This window comes from Choristoneura fumiferana, chromosome 12 (assembly GCF_025370935.1).
Source record: "Choristoneura fumiferana chromosome 12, NRCan_CFum_1, whole genome shotgun sequence".
Lineage (NCBI taxonomy): Eukaryota > Metazoa > Arthropoda > Insecta > Lepidoptera > Tortricidae > Choristoneura > Choristoneura fumiferana.
The window spans coordinates 15,613,124-15,626,896 of NC_133483.1; positions in this window are offsets into that span (position 1 = coordinate 15,613,124).

A 13,773-nucleotide genomic window follows, 5' to 3' on the forward strand; every position below is an offset into this window, starting at 1 on the left:
GTTACGCACTAGATCCGATTTCTGTTCATCCGATTACATCATACAAAAGTTCAGCGAATACTCCAGACACGTATTTTCACGTATTCGGATCGTTGTACGCTCTACTTGTATAAATTATAATAAAGTTAAACTTGAATTCAGACCATTACTTCAATCCTACCTATATTTTTACTATCCTCTCCAGCTACTAAAACAGCAGCAAACGTAAGTGGCTGTCAATTACTCTCCATCTCGCTGATACGTTAACAAAACCGACGTCGTACCGTAGACGAAGGTCGGGCGCCGGAACCGGAGTGGCCGCGTTACGGCGAACGGACAGCGCCGCGGGAACTTATCTAATTACCGCAAACAGAAGACTCCTCGCTGTCCTCGGACCGAGTTCCGAACACAACACGCAGTTATTACTTGGCCGTTACTTAATTACAAGTAAAGATGGTGGTGATAGCTCCGAAGCTGATGTACCTACAACCGGATGGCTGTAAATTTCAAGTGGAAGAGTTATTCTCCTGTGTCTGTATGCTGCAACAGAATAACATCATTGACGAGCAAGTGTGATGAAAATAATATTACGTAGTAAAGACGTCGAACGAGTCTAGAAGAGATACTTAAAAGTTCTCGAAATTTTGTGGATCAAGCCCGAGCGATACAAGGAACTCGATATACTCGTAGTTCCAAAAGAGCCAAGTCAACTAATAGGGCAGGTTTACGGTATGAGCACTCGCATTATTTCCGGGAACCCCGAGCCGTCGGAAAGCATTCGCGAATGAAGCCAAATTTTTCATCGCTCGCCACGAAGACAATAGATGGAATGATGCTCCCAGTACGAGTATGAAATAACACGCAGTTTCGTTCGTTAAACAATAGGGCGAGTCACAATGTCTCTTTATTATATTTGCTTTCCCTCAAACATTCCTGTTTAGTTGCGAAACGATGAAAAAATATTGAAGTGCTATTACCTACCGAGAAACGAGAGTTTACTTTCAATCTGTTGAAAGCCAGGATGACCTTATTCTATACAGCCGCTCTGATATTATAACGATAGCTTTTCGATATTTTCACTCACTTTTGCGTAATCTTTTAGAGTACCTAATATACTGTGATTGCACATCGATGTAAAAGTAGATATACGCAACACAACACGCTCACGAGTAATTTAGAAGGTTTTAGGCACACAGGCTGTAAATAAAAAAAGATAAACCGTGTATTAATGGCGGACCGCGGCCGTGGATCAGAGCCCATCAAAAGCCCCTGATAAATGACTTGTAGGTGAATTTAACGCGCTGTACAGCGCCCTCTATCGTACGCCACTCTCATACAAATGGCTGCACCACTTTATTCATAAATCACATTGAGTGAGCAAACACGCGAGCAAAGCGAAAAATATGCTCAATGTAGATATCAAGACATTAGAATACGAACGGGGAATTACTCCTGCTTCCGTCGTAATTCACACGTGAACCTGAACGTTATCGAGTCTTATTTACCTATGTTTATTTTTCTATAGAAAGAGGAGACAACAAACTATAAGATAACGAGAAAAGGCTCCGCTCGGCGAAAGCGCTGCGAGTGGATTGTTGCTTGACTCAATTCTCCAGTTTATTGCACGGGCAAATGCATTGCGGTAATGAAGTTTTGACTTTTGACGATTTGTCTGAGCACGAAACTTATTACTTTCTTTTATTAACGCTATCCACTTGAAGTTTATAGTATTTAATTATGAAGGAGAATATGTTAGCAGTGTGGTGTTAGTTTTATTTCTTTTAGGTAAAATTTTCAAGAAATATTGTATCATTGGATGTGCTGGTATTCTTAGACTTAGTCTTTTACAGATTTTGATAGGTATCCAAAGAGAAGTTAATATTCCACAAAGCTTTAGTCAGACTTAATTTTGAAATTAAAATCTAAAGGATGGCGTGAATCTACGAATATCTCAAACATCCTTTAACTAATTGAGGAGAAATGCGAAAGCTTGTTATTTATACTCTTTGAATATTCCAAATGTAAAATAGTAAGTGCAATCTGCAAAGAAACGGGAGGGGACCAATTACTCGTTTTAAGCTTTGCCTTGTTTGGATATTTTTATTACTCTGGTTTTGGTTTTTACGCCGCGTGCTCGTGTTTCAGTAATCCGGTAGCTCCATCTGTTATTAGTTATATGAAAACAACGTATTTAAGTAAGCCGCGCACCAATTATTCCTAGGTTTATTTTTTGTACAATGTTGGTACCTACCAACTTTAAGTGTTGTGTTTAGGTTACCGTTAACACAATCACATGACACCAATTTTGCAAAACAACTTTATCTGTTATTGAGGTTGTAATTAACGGATCCGACATAGTTTCTTAGAAAAGTCAAAACCTATCACGTAAAAAACCACATCGAAATCGGTCTATCCGTTTGAGAGCTACAATGCCACAGACAGACATTGACGTTAAAAAGCCTTCTTTTTGCGTTGGATGTTAAAAGTATTAAAGTAGTGAGCTCCGAACCAGCCCGGTTATTCAAATAAATATCACTGGCACGACAGATGTATTGCCGACAAAAATGTGATTTACCTCCGCTGCCAACCCTACTCAGTCCATAAATCGGTTAATACAGACGTCATCAGTCGGGTGCTCGTGTCATAGACCTAGAAATGGATCACTGCAGTCCGTTTTAAAACGGACGAGAGAACGGCCGAGCGGAAACTGCCTGATGTAACGAGGGTTCCGTATGTGGGTACAAAAATTGATCCATAGTTGTCATGAGGAGTACTACCAAAGTTTTTAGCGTTTATAGGTACAGTGATAAACAAAACATCTCGATTACCAAAACATAAGTCAGTAAGATATAGTTATTGTTACCTATAAACATAAAACATTTAACAATTGTTTTTATATAGATTTATAGCTTTAAAACACCTAATTTACAGTCGAACAAATTGAATCATAACCCAGGGTGGAACCTTTTCATAATCAATTTCACTATGATTTCCTTGACAAAAGTATGAGATGTCAACATGACATTAGCAGCACAATGGTTCCACCCTGGAGCATGATTCATGGTTCGAAAAGGGTCGAAACATGTACTTATTTTGAGTTTCAACTTTATATTTTACACAGATGAGAGAAAAATCTTTTCTAATATATCACTATCAAAATAAAAGAGAATAATCAATTTGATTTTAAAACAATAAAAACTCAGACGACTATTGATAGCTATAAAATATTCTAATTTAAAAAACTTGAATTGCACATGGTCTGATACTAAGCTAATTTTATGTATTAATTTACTCCCCGGAATAATTATTTGTAAATTTAATGAAGTTGACATTAATAAATTCACCAACAAACCCTCATTAATGCTATTATCCTTATTAACCAACAGGGAACATTTCCATGACAGCTTCATTAATATTGCGTCAAAATACAATTCCAATTGGCGATGGTTAATGGAAAATCAATATCGTTAATCTAAATTACAAAAATATTGAAAATAAATTTCTCATTCCACAACCACATACGGGAACCTGCTATACCTACCGGTAACAAAAGCATTATCTAATTACAATTGATTAATTCCGGCTGCACTTTATCCATATTAATATCCAAAAATAATAAATGAAGTACTCATTATTTTTGCAATTGGAAAATCAGTTTAGTTGCTGCATTAGTGAATTGCAGACCTTCTTAATCGAATTCCTATATTCTTTTTTAAAAGGCTGCCCGGCTGGTAGCACTTTGTTGAAGTCTTGTGAAAAATATATGTTTATATAATATTTCAATTACGCAGAAAAGCTTTGATTTGATAATGGTTTGGGTTATGAAAATATATTTTATACTAGGTAGTTTAGACAAACAACTAATACTAACAATAGTAACGCTAGACTAAACATAGGTTTAAAAAAAAATGCCGACTTGTTTTTATCTTTTGTCTTTGCTTTGTCATCACAAGTTTATGCCCTACCTACATGTGCCAAATTAAAAGTAATATCGACTGAAACAGAGATAAAACTCACCTGGGTACATAATTTGAAAAAGACCTTTTAAATCTTCGTAAGAATATTATCAAGTGAAATTAAAGATCTTAAAACAAAGACTTTCAGAGAAGCTCCTTCATACAAACCCTATCCCCTTCTTCAGCGGACCCCCAAAAATCAACTTTCAAGTCTCATCTGTATACCGCGACGTGTTGTCGTGACAGAAAAAGCCCTCCATCAATCTGCCGCAAAACCTATTTCCTAACACATTCCCGTCCTTTCATATCGCCGCGGCTCGGCATTTCAGATATTGCCGAACATATTACGCCTCTATATTCAACCGCATATTTTTTCGCGGCGAAATGAAAATGATACTCATTCGTAGGTTGCGCTCAAACGTACTCGCGGGCTACGAAAAAAATTATCATCAACGTGCCGCATGCTTGAATAAAGTTACGTTTTTAAGAACTATGGCAGATCTTATTTTATTATCTACTAGTGATATTTTCGCACACATACCAAGCAACTGGGATGTTATGATTTATTCTGCCTACGCACTCATTTCATTACTTTTACAACTTCATACTTGAATTTCAATCTCCTGGTGCGGGGTAAGTATGCGTCCCCAGTTTCATTTTTAGTCTAGTGATGAGAAGTCACAATTACACATGATGTGTTCCATTCTTTCAATATCTTTGCTATGTTTTCTACAATCTTCATCGTCCTTTGGGCACATCTTTTCTAATATTTTTAGTTCCGTATCATCTGCTGAGTGTCCAAGTGAAGTGGTGATTTTAGAAAGTCAACTGGTTCTTTTAATTACCGTGGTAACTTTTTAAACTAGCCGACGGTAATATTTTTTCTTGTTGTCAATATGCATGCTTATTGACTCGAAATATTAAGTAGTAGCCGACAATTTTCCGCAAATAGACGTTTTCTTGAGACTTTTTTACATGATTTCCGTATAAATCTTATATCTAAACAAATAAGTAAATACTGCAAAAGTAAAAGCAGTTTTTTTTTTATCTGACAACACTTAGAGAAAATCCGGCACACACTGGAAAAATAACTGAAAAAATTTGAAGAGTTGTGTTGTTTACAGTAAGTATGTAAATCTATTCTGTGTCGACTTCTGGGATAGAAGTTGTCAGTAAAACTATGTTTTTAGGGTTCCGGAGCCAAAATGGCAAAAACGGAACCCTTACAGTTTCGCCATGTCTGTCTGTCTGTCCGTCCGCGGCTTTGCTCAAGGACTAGTCAATGCTAGAAAGCTGTATTTTTGCACAGATATATAGGTAAATTATGCCGAAAAATGGTACAATTAAAAGTTAAAAAATATTTTTTTTAGGGTCTCTAGGTGGGGTGTTTTTTTTTCTCTCCAACCTTGTAGTGTGGGATATCGTTGGATAGGTCTTTTAAAGCCATCAGGGGGTTGCTAAAAATTTTCGGTTCAGTGATTTCATAAAGTAAAATTTTATTATAATTGAGCATTCTCCCCCCCCCCTCTAAAATTTAAACTGGTGGATGGAAAAATTTCAAAAAAATCAGGATGGTAGTAAGTATATCAAACTTACAAGGAAAACTATAACGGTTAAGTTTTCTTGAGAATTATTAGTAGTTTTATATTTAGTAGGTAAATAGCAGCCTAAAGTATAAAATATACCTAAACTTGGAAGAGTCCGTATAAAATACGAAATCCTTACAAAAATATTACTTAAATTTTCATGATGGCTACGGAACCATATTTTGGGCGTGCCCGACATGCTCTTGGCCGGTTTTTTTATGATACTACACTTCAAATAGGTAGTGTCTTTTGATGCAGGAAACTTGGAAGCTTATTTTAAAAAGATTCTTAACAGACGACGGACAATACAAAGTAATTCAAAAAGGTTTCGTTTTCCCCTTTGAAGTACGGAACCCTAAAAAAGGACAAATTGCGATTCATCATCACCATCAACAACACTAGCCTATAAACGTGACATTGCTGGGCGCGGGCTGGGGCCGTAGTTCTCACGCGAATTCACTGCGGATTGGGAACTTCGCACACGCCATTGAATTGTTCCATAGGTTTGTGTAAACTTCGTCATAAATTAAAAAAAAATTGCGCTATTTGCCATTCACTCTGGGTGAAGCCAGAGGAGCGTATTTTTTTAAGCTGTGAGTCGCGTATCTTCGGTCGCGTAATTTCTGTTGCAGTCAAGTCTTAAGTTGCCTCCGGAGTATGTTGGGCCAAGAAGCCAGTTGGGCCAATGTCCAAGAAGTCATAATATCCTGATGTTATAAAGACCGTTAGTCAGTTATGTACAAGTGTCAGTATGTCCAAGGAGACTGCAATAAATTACACTTAAGAGAGCAATGAATCCCTAAACTAAAATCAAGTCGTCGGTTCATCGAGTCTGTCTCCTGGGCCCGTGGCCACCACTTGAGAACCTTAACGCCTCATCGGCCATCGTACAAGCTACAAGCATAGCTTGGTAAGCACCAAGCGTAGCGTTGTTGCCGCTTCAATTTGCAGACTTTAGAGCGATATTTGACTTTAGTTTACTACAGATGTAAGTAGTGATAATAATCCTTTTCCATCGTATTTTCTCGAAAACGTACGTATTTGTCACGCTATTTCAGTCAGCCTCAGTATCCATCAAGACATCGTAGGGTAACGTCGCATCGAGAGATTAACTAATAATCGATAGTGGTTCACACCTAAGTTTAGATTTTTTAAACAAGTTATATAAAATATCATGTTTATTGGTCTTTTCGTTTTACCAATGAATCTCCGTGGCCCCTATTTTCTTTTCGGTGGTAAATATTATATCTGAATACTTATTTATTGCAGAACTAAATTTTCTTACTATCGATGCAGTAAATGATCAAACACGCATTTATTTCGCAATTGTCTTTGAACAGACTAAAGAAATGGAGGGCAATATATCCACATTTTTACTAGTTTTAAAATCAATAGCCATGACAAGTTATCTCATGGGACTATACTGCAACATAGTTGCTCTACTGCGTTGTACATTTACTGCGGCCTGTTGCAGGGTGACGCATCGCAGTTGACGGCAACCCGGTGCGGCAAAATGCAGTCGGGCCACTGTCACTAGCAGCCGCAGAGCCCACGGATGATAAGTGTCTACATTACAGTCGAGTTCATAAACTTGTGAGCAAAAATTTGATCAAAAATATCTGAACACGCTTCTACGCCGTTAACAATAGAGTCGTGTTCAGATATTTTTGATCAACTTTTTGCTCACAAGTTTATGAACTCGACTATTCATACATAAATAGGTACCTACTTCCAAAATTTGCACAAATCCGCAAAAGTAGATTGTACAACAAGTGCATAAAATATGTAATAAATAACCAACTGAGAAGCAAGGGAGGAGGGGTAAACCGAGGGTAAAATGGATTTTTTGTCACGGTGAAAGTCAAATTTCTGTCTTTATAATGAGAAACGAGTAAACAAAGAGATTTGAATGTTACAATAACATAATGTTACCCGTGCATGCCTAGCCTAAAGGCTAGGGCGAAATAAATACAACTCTCACTAAGAAGAAGATAGTTTGCTGATGTAGATTTCATCGCTGAAAATATTTAAACCTCTAATTTAAACGCATCCAACATTGAAAGTTTTGACTGGCGCAGAAGTTTTGTGACTGCCCCTTAAATACCTATTATCAAAGATTTGAGATACTAGCTTACTAGCTAGCTAGCTTGGAGTGAACATTCAATAACCAACTCTGAACGTGAGAGAATTGGGAGCTAGGCTAGGTATGTGTTCGGATCGGATGCAACACCACCACAAAGTACAAACAAGTATTGCCATACTTGTCATCAAAGAAGTTTAATTATGAAAAAAAATAAGGCATTTAAGGCAACAGGGATGGAGTTGCTTTTGTATCACGCCACTACTTACAGTCACCAGCAGCAATATCTGACACAGCAAAGTGAGCATCTATCTGATACGTCTCTATTTCTAGGGCCAACCGGACGTGTCAGATATTTTGGCTCCGCTGCGGCAGATATTAATGCAGGTGACTGTACCTAGTTTTTTTTATAGAATGGACATCACTAACGCTAGGTTTAGTAAAATCACATAAATAAAGATTAGCTAGACGTGCAAAGAGCCACAAACAATAACTCGGATTTTTTCAACCAAAAAATCTACACTATTCAAATTCACTTAAATATTTTTGCAATGCATCGAGTCACAATATTTTTATCCAAAAACACCAGTGATAAATGTTTTGTTATTTCATTTTGCGAATGCGTCGCGTTTTGAATGTTCGTAAATCTAGAAGAGATAATTCTCCACTGAGCTAATAAAAATATTCACTTTGACAAGGGCAGAACATATTGTGTACTATGCTTTAGGCGCATTTTTGCGGCAGTGAAATAGAACCCATTTGTCGAACTCATAATAGAGCTCTGGGGTTTAGCTACCTCCATGCATGTAGCCTTACACACAGGTAGTAATTTCTCATCCATCTGAACTCTGCGGTTTATCCGGTATGAAAGGGCTTGAGTAGCGTTGGTACGTAGTAGAATCGCAGCTGTATTTTCGCTTCGGGGTATTATATAACAAAGCCTTTGCGCTTTCCCGTTTTTAGTGACGCAACGTGAGTAGCTAATTACAGGAGACGTCTGCTCGCTGGCATAGATTACCTGCAGCGTCCGTCGCGTGTCGCATTGTAGCGACAGTAAATCGGGATAGTGACAGTTCTGCTAGCCGTCATTGTTTACGTTTAAAACGTTTGAGTACTAACAAGAAAATGATACAAATTCTTTGGATTTTTCTTTAATTTGGGACCCGATTTCAAACCACTCCTTCCTTGAGTAAGTATATAAATACAACAATGAAGTCAATAGGGATGGGATATATAATTTAGGTCAGCTAATTGAATTTTCTGACGGCAGCGCCGTATCATCTGAGGCCGTTTCCATGGCATGAACAACGGCTACTAAGGATAACAGCATTTTTGAACAAGCCGTGTCGAACAAAGGTCGCGCCAGGCGAGAAAAACTCACTTAGACCCGACTCTCAATACTCGACCCGCAACACGCTCGCCTAACACCCAGTTTACATAATCTAGGACTTTAAATTGACGGCTTAAGGCTGATTTCCGAAGAGTTTTAGAATTCGATAAGCAAATAAAGTTTGGCACGTGTGCGCTCCATTCACACGCACGCAGCGCGTATTGTTCGCCGCGATACGCGCGCAGCAAGTAGAATGATTTTCTGCCCGGAGCAGTTTTCCACAATAATGAGTCACTTGACGCATTGTCCCGCAGGCACCATCTCGTCCAAATTACGAAGCCATTGTTACTGAGATATTGTTCGTCGCCTCGTGAATATGTGCGAAAGGAAATGAAACTGTTCCCTCCCTCGGTTGGCGCTGCGACACGCGGGGCGGCCGCGGCGGCCTCACTCCTGAGGCGCTATGGCTAATGCATGCCAAGCAGACTTATATTGCTTTATAGAATAACGCACAATCCCCATGACAACACATTACTTTACAAGTAAAGCATTCCAAACCAACACTGCATCCACAAAACGGTTAGCTTTGTATTGTATCTATCTAAACTGATCTTCCGTAATGCAGTTCCGTTTTTCCTCTATCGCCTATTTGGACAATCGATGCTGGCAATCTTATTAGAGCGGTGGTGCTATAATTGGATTGTCTTTGACCAGCTTCGAAAAAGCGTGAAACAGTACTGGCAAGAGCACAAACCGAAATACAAGACCAACCCAATGAATAACATTTTATGCTGTCCCCTTCTAACTCCACTAGCAATTTAAATAAAAAGTGGGAACTGCACAATTTAATTCAATTCGATCAGCAATTTAACTTGCACGATATTCAATAACCCTTGCTCGGGCCCACTGCGACTGGAATGTACAAAACCAATTTTATTCCGTAATAGCTTCAAGTTCGTGCTGTTAACTTTTTAACTGTGTCTTTATGGCTTCCTTGTTCGATTACTCATATTTCAGTTCCAGTAAGTTGTTCTCTTGTTAGTGCTACCAACAATTTAAGGGTTTAAAACGAAGTTTCGTTTGGACACAAACAATACTGTAATCACGGGAGTGATATTACTTTGGAGCTCCTTCTATACCCACTTAGTTGAAAAACTTGGCAAAATAAAAGTCAAGACGGGCGACTTACAATGTTACCAAGCGGTTGCAGATGTCGAGAACAGCATTGTCCCACTTTCAAGTAACAGAATCCGGATCTTATTGAATTCATATTGAATATTGAAATCGTGTATTTATATTTTAACATATTGAAGCGGGAAAAGGAAACTGTACGGAAATCGATGACGTACTCCTATTCGGTTCAATCTGTGATTGTGATTGGATAAACCATTTACTGTGGCTGTTGAAAATGCGGATGAATTCACTGTCAAATATTATATCAAAGTTGGTGACCAGTGGCGTATAGTCGACAGTGATGTTTTTATTTTACATAAAGCTGACCGTGATTGACCCCTACCTCACCTGATGTAGTGCAGATGAGGCCGAAGGTATCTCACTGGTGTGGGGTTATACATTTTCGTTACTCAACCCTTGAGTGTGAGTGAAACTTGAGTTTGGTATATCTTCAGATGCAACACGTAATAAATACGCACAAAATTCAGTCACTGTTGGTGATACGAGTAGTTGATGGGTAGTGGATGTACTCGTATACGTACAGTGAGTTTAGGTACCCACTTGGTCGTAAAGTGTAACCGGTTGTTGGGCGCGTGGTTATACGTCAATCGTGGCCGCTCGATGGCCCTCGTTCCCGGCTGAGGCAGACAGTAATTGACGGCAACGACAAACGTGGCCTGCCGGTAAGCTACGCTCACTCGATGTCAGTTAATTGCCTTTTAATTGAGTTCTGTTATTTAAGTTTGCGGAGTGTCTACTGGAATTACACTAATGCGGTTGTTAATAAAAATGCTACTCGTTGGAAAATTGAGTTTAGGGCGTCTTTCAATCATGAGGTGACAAAATAGGCTATAATAAGTGCGAGTCTGTCTAACGAAGGATCCCATGCCGCCTTACAACTGTAATTCTTAAGATGGAGCAAAAAACACGAAATAAGGTTTAAATTTTCAGCTTTATTTTCTTTTTAGTAACGGCCATATTATTACATAGGTTAGGTACCTCCTCTGAGAAAAATAAAAGATAGTACCTATTACGGTTCAATTGTAACAAACGAAGAGATAACAGCAAAGCCTAATAGGCTATAATTGGGTTTAGAATCAACCTAAACCCATGATTTTCCTTTGTGAAGAATCTATAAGATCTACACACCTCTTACGGAAGGAATCTCGAGTAGGTACTAAGAATTCCTTCTCAATAATGTTGTAATTATATAAATAGTAAATAATTTCATTATTTGAATACAAAAAAATATATTGTCAAAAAAAAAAGTCTTCCGAACCATTCAATCGTATTTCAGTTATTTCTCCGTTATACATATTGTGGCATTTAGTATGAGACTTCGTACATACATGGGTTAGAAATATCCTAATCAACACGTTCTATTCTTATTTGTCCAGAGGATCGAGGCACGTTGTATACATATTATGTCCTGCCACTTCCCAATTCTGAAATCAAAACTTCATGAATTGACACTGGCAAAATACGCGTTGCTAAGACAGCAAGAGTTATTTAAAAAAAAAGGGATAAGCTAAAATAAAAAGAAAGCAAATGGATACTTTTGTTTCAGGGTTGGAGTCGACAGTGCAGCTCCGTCGGCGGCACAAAGCATGCAGATTAGGATGCGCCTTAATAAGATGGAAATGAGTTTCCAACGACTTCCACAATAATATTTGTTTTTCTGCCTAATGAAATGGATACACTCGCTCAGTTTCAAAGTAATAAAGAGACGAAAACAAATGATTTCAAGTGCTTCAGTATAAACAAATAGAAAATGTTTTCATAAGCCGCAATGGAGATTTTACGTACATTAGACTATGTCATGTATCGTGACTTCTAAATAATATTTGGTTTCCCTCGTTTTTATTTTCATACCCCACAATATCAATAGAGTGGAGTGTTCAAGCCACCATTGCTAACATAAAGTGAGAGAACGTGCCAGTAATTCGAAAGATTTTCTTTTTTACTCGACAATGGCCAGAGGTAACATTGTAAGCATTTTTTTCCGTAGGTGAATTTCAGAACCTTTGTTCTAGAATATTCGTTTTTGACGTAGAATTTTTGATGGTCTTACATTTTGCTTCGGCGAGTGAATAGAATAATGTAATATTTAGTGCATTTGCGATACGATACGGGGACCGTAATTTTAATAGATCATTGAACGACTATTTTATGCTTGCGTATCTTATGAAATAAGTTGTACTTAACACATAATGTGTTAAAAATAAAGTTGTGTTAAATACTTGTGATGTATAGATTGTAATATAAGGAGAATGAGGGTGGTGGTCAATAAGACGATATCTGTAGTTGTGCGTAAAGAGAACAAGAACAAGAACCCCTTTTTATTAAGTAAACCTTAGATTATATACATCATGATTGTCGCTGACACAAGCAATATGCGTTTATGTAGCAGTAAACTATTGTGTTACTGCTAAACACTGAAAGTGGCCAATTGCCATACTACAAGATATCATTTAATAATATTGTAATGCTGTTTAAAAAAATATATACCTCGTTGAGTTTCTTGCCGGATTCTTCTCAACAGAGGTTTTTCCGAACCGGCGGTAGATTTTTTTTGACAAAGTTCTTGTTATAGCCTAAATTAAATAAAGATATTTTGACTTTGTGCCTATATGGGGTCGATATTTGTAACGATCCGAAAATATCACTCGAAAGTGGTCAAAATTAATCTCTAATTAATCTTGTCAACTGGTTGAAAATTAAAAAAATAATAAAATCAATGAACCAAAAATAAAATTACAATATCGAAAATACAAACTGAGACACGGATGCACAGAAAAACCAGAAAAAGAGACCAGCACTGGGAATCGAACCCAGGTCCTCAGCAATCCGTGCTTTTTTCCTATGCATACATATCTCAGGTTGCTTATTTCTACTATGCTACTTAAGCAGCAGCTCTAGCGACATCTATGTTTCGTTGACAGACGTCACACTCTTTCGGAACTAACCGCTCACCCAGACAAGAGATGTCGCTACTAAGCAATCAAATATAGCACGCAGCACGGATTGCTGAGGACCTGGGTTCGATTCCCAGTGCTGGTCTCTTTTTCTGGTTTTTCTGTGCATCCATGTCTCAGTTTGTATTTTCGATATAGTTTCACGGGATACCCGTAAAAGTAACAAATTTGCAGTTGAAATAAAAAATACAAAAATACTCCAAAAAACCAATCATAAAATTACAATTTCAAATCATTACCATTACTTATAATTACAAATCATGTAAAGTAATGTGTGAAAAAAACATAACCTTCGGGCAGTCGGGTAAAGTAGGTATGCAATTTATTGTTATGCATTTTATTTTACACTGGTTGAACACGTACACTGAATTCGTTGATATGTGCAGTGAAAATCAACAAAATTGTGGTTATATGTACGTAGTTTTTAATTTTTATTGGTATTTTCAAGTGATGTGATTTAAAAGGCTGTTTTAAGGTGTTGTTAACAAAGGTTGTGTGGATACTGCAGGAGACAGACTAATGGCGTTAGCTGTGCCGCGACAAAATTCTACTGGGGGACTACTACGAAATTCGAAGTTCATATCGGACTGTCCCTCTTACTCTTGTATTAAATAATATAAGCGTCAGTGGGACGGCAAGATGCGAAGTTCGAATTTTGCACTTAGTTTAGTAGTAAGGGCCTAAGAGTTGAGCT